Source organism: Gossypium arboreum, chromosome 5, assembly GCF_025698485.1.
Source record: "Gossypium arboreum isolate Shixiya-1 chromosome 5, ASM2569848v2, whole genome shotgun sequence".
Taxonomy (NCBI): Eukaryota; Viridiplantae; Streptophyta; class Magnoliopsida; order Malvales; family Malvaceae; genus Gossypium; species Gossypium arboreum.
In genome coordinates this window covers 8560943-8565009 of record NC_069074.1, presented here as the reverse complement: position 1 = coordinate 8565009, position 4067 = coordinate 8560943, and the positions used below count along the sequence as shown (strand labels likewise).

Here is a 4067-nt window from a genome sequence, read left to right as displayed (position 1 = left end):
TTTATTACGACGCGACGAAGGAGCTGGTGAAACCAAAAATGATAATCGAAGTATCGTCTCCTTTCCCATACAAGGACGACAAAGCCGCACCATGGAAATACGACGTCAATATCGTCACACTTGAAGATGAAAAACTCAAAACCATAACTGGAGATGTTGGAGAGGTAGGTCATTTTACCCGAAGTGGAAGATGTTATTCGAAAGAGGTCGAACCAGTGAAGAAGAACAAAGGATCGAAGCAAAAGGGAAAGCAGTGATGCATGAGGCCGAAGTCGAGCAAGAAATTCCACCCGTGCAAGAAACTAAAAAGCCTGTGGATGAAGAAGAAGCACAGGAGTTCTTGAAATTTATCAAGCACAGTGAATACAATGTGGTGGAACAATTGAATAAGCAACTAGCACGTGTAACAACCCGATTTTGGGCCTAGTCGGAACAGTGGTTTCGGGACCACTATTTCGAGTCTAGAGAAAATTATTTTAGTATTATTTTATGTGTTATAATATAATTTTATAAGTGCATGTAAATTTTGGTAAGTTAATTTTAGCAATTTCTAGTCCAATTTCGAAAAAGGACTAAATCGCGTAAAAGGTAAAAGTTGTGTTTAATACCTAAAGGTGTGTTAAATTGCCTTGTATCTTAAATTGGGGGTCTTTAAAGTGAAATTAGGCCATTGAAAGTGTGATGGCCGGCCATGGGAGACAAAATTGTTGAAAAGTCAAAATTAGGTGAAATTTGGTCACCAATTTTGACTAGTTTTATTATTAACAAATCAAAAAGAAAAAGCTATCATTTTTCTCTTCTACTTCACCGAAATATGCAGCAAAGAAAGGGTTTTGAAGCTGGAAAATTTCAGCAACATATTTCCCTTGCTTGTAAGTGATTTTAATGTCTTTGCTTGATGATTTTTACATTTTTGGAACCCCTAAAGCATGAGCTTTCATAAGAGGGGACTATTTTGCAAAATGATGAAGAGTCTAGGGTTTTTCCATGAGAGTAAATGTGTTGTTTTCTGTGTTTTTATGGAAGATTATGAGTCCTAGTTGTCTAATAAACAACTTTTGTGAAAGAACTTGCATGAAAACACCTAAAAAAAGGGCTAGATTGCTAAGTTGTAAAATGAGTTGTAATGTGTAAAATAGTTGAAATTATGAGTTGCTATAGTTATGAAAATGGTTCATCTAGACTCAAGGAGTAAAGAAATTTTTACGAGCATTGGGGAAAAAGTGCAAATATGCAAAAGTTTAGGGGCCAAAATGAAAATTTGTAAAAAAATGATTTTTAGACCCATATGAATATTGTGACTGATTGGTAGGCTAAATGTGATATTATAGATCAAGAAAATCGAGATTTGGACCTAGAACGGAAAGAAATCGATTAAGGGATGATTATGTCCTTTTCACCTTTGTGGTATCGAGGTAAGTTTGTATGTAAACAATACCATGCTATACATGTATTTAAATGTTATCATTACATGAATTGTACAGATATTAAGTGTATGTGATTTAATAGAAATATGATAAGACAAAGTCTTAATAGACGAGAAAAAATCCCGTTTGAACCTTAGGAATAGAATAGGATACGAGTGACATGTCACTAGGAATTATGAGTCTAGATGACTAGCTCGAGAGTGAGCATTGACATGTCATGAGATATGAGGTAGCTTTAGCTACAATTGAGGCACTTATGTGCAAAGGCTTTTCCGAGTATCTAATTAGTATTCCAAGTGTTCAACGGGTAATCCAAGGAAAGAGTTGATGATGGTCCCAATGAGGTAAGTCATTGGTGAGTATACACTTGAGTTATGTTACGAGTTGTGCAAGTATGTATATTAAGCCTATGAGAATGCCTTGATATGTGATGATCTATGATGCATAATATGTGTTCTTACCATACCATGATGGATGGAATGATGTTGTATTAATTTTGTGAACAATGATCATGAATGAGTAACGTAGCCTTGATAGATTTGAGTTACTGCAGTAGTGTAACTTTGAAAATACACTAAAAATAGTGAAAAATGAGTTAGAGGCAGAATAAAATATTGGATTAAATCTCAATGAGTCTATTTTCACATGAAAGAAACAGGGGAAGAAAAATAATTCCATATTGTGTGATATTTGAATTCTTGTGAAATAGGGTCTGAATGAATTCGAGATCCCCTGTTCTAAATTTAGAAATTCACAAAAAATTGTACAAAAATTATTAAGAGTTATAACTTACATGCATAGATTTCTTATTGAGTCTATTTTTATGGGAAATAAACGGCATGGTCGTTGGAATTTTGTACAGGGTTAAATTCGGTTTCTAGTGCACAGGGGTCAAAGTGGTCATACCCTGAAATAGGGGAGACTTTAACTAATAAACTGTACTATTTGGCTTAATCAAAATTTCTGGAAATTTAATGGAAGAAAGCAAAATAAGTCTAGTTTCAGGGAAAATTAACGGAACTTAATTTGGAGTTTCGTAGCTCCATAGATAAATAATTTAGTGACTATTGCTCAGGAAGACAGCTTGCAGTGAACTTGAGAATATGTTGCAAACATTGATAAAACAAGTTAATGAGTTGCTTATTGTTTTCATATGAACTTACTAAGCGAAAGCTTACCCCCCCTTCTTTCCCATGTTTTCTAGAGTTTCCAGGTTAGCTCGGGTTGGAGGCCGTCAGAGATATTATCACACTGTCGAGTTAACGCTATCGGCATAAGTAAACTCAAGTGATTCTAGTCTATGGCATGTATAGGGTTTTAATGTGAGTATGTAATATTATGATTTAGCCAAAGGCATTGGCTTGTTATTAAAGTAGTATTAGTCATATAAATTGGCCTATGTCGGCTAATATCGTTATGGGCCCATATGATTATTCTTATGTATGTATGTTGTTATCTCTTGTGATGTGGCTTACAACATGTATGCCTAGAGATTGAATTGAGATTCATTGATGAGTTAATAACTAATGCAGGATTGAGTGATTGGTAAATAGTTAATAATGCTTTATGACTGGTTTGTGGATATGATTATGCATGCTTTGTGATGGACATGAGGTTTGATGACATGTTGATAGCTATAGCATTAATATGGTAAAGATGAAAGAAAAACTTATTGTAAAGGTTGCATGTGAAATTACCATGGTCATGTCATGTTAGGAAGGTTTAAATGCCTAATTTTGCCATGTTGTATGCTATTGTATAAGTATGCGTGCATGTGTTGTGAGTGTGACAAAATGGCTTGGAAAATAGCCCTGTATTTGTCCAGGTTTTGGACATGGGTTCGGGACACGGGCGTGTTCTTAGCACCCGGGCGTGTTCTTAGCACCCGGGCGTGTGTTCTATACCTACACGGGCGTGTGGAGCCTTGATACAAGAGATTTCCTAAGTTTTTCATGAGTTCTCGGTTGGGTCCCGAACCACCCCGAATGCATGTATTGGGCCTCGTAAGCTCGTATAAAGGACAGATTGCATGAGAAAAGAAAAGTTTTTAATTATTTGAGATTTCATGGCCCTGTTTAGTATGGAAGTGTTTGTAAAAGTCAGGTAGCACCTCGAACCCTGTCCAGGCGTCGGATGCGGGCAAGGGGTGTTACAGCACGAATCTCAGTTTTATCTCTACTATTAAATTCGGAGCCACACCGGAACGCTTTGCTGAAAATGTTAAATCAAGCTTATGTGGCAAACAATATATCCGTGGAGAAGCTTAACAGATGGGTGAACAACTTGAATGCGGATAATTTTATCTCTTTTAGTTATGATGAAATACCACCCAATGGTAGAGGCTCAGTGAAAGCACTGCATATTACGACTCGTTGCAAAGGCTACATAATACCGAACATGCTCATCGATAATGGGTCGGCACTCAACGTCATGCCTTTGGCCACACTTTCCAAAATTCTGATGGATTTGTCCTATTTAAGGCCCTGTCATTCCACGGTAAGGGCATTCGATGGGATAATGTGTGAAGTCATGGGAAATATTGAGATCCCTCTGGAAGTGGGTCCCTACATATATGATGTCGAGTTCCAAGTCATGGACATTACACCCTCATATAACTGCCTTTTGGGAAGACCCTGGATC

General features: G+C 36.8%; 1 long non-coding RNA gene across 1 annotated transcript; it reads left to right on the top strand.

Moving 5' to 3' along the window:
- The first annotated feature begins 763 nt into the window (after positions 1-763).
- On the top strand, positions 764-2977 carry LOC128293318 (uncharacterized). The gene is made up of 3 exons (XR_008283493.1): positions 764-872; positions 1332-1415; positions 2632-2977. It is a non-coding gene; the product is annotated as an uncharacterized LOC128293318 (long non-coding RNA).
- Positions 2978-4067: the final 1090 nt, after the last annotated feature.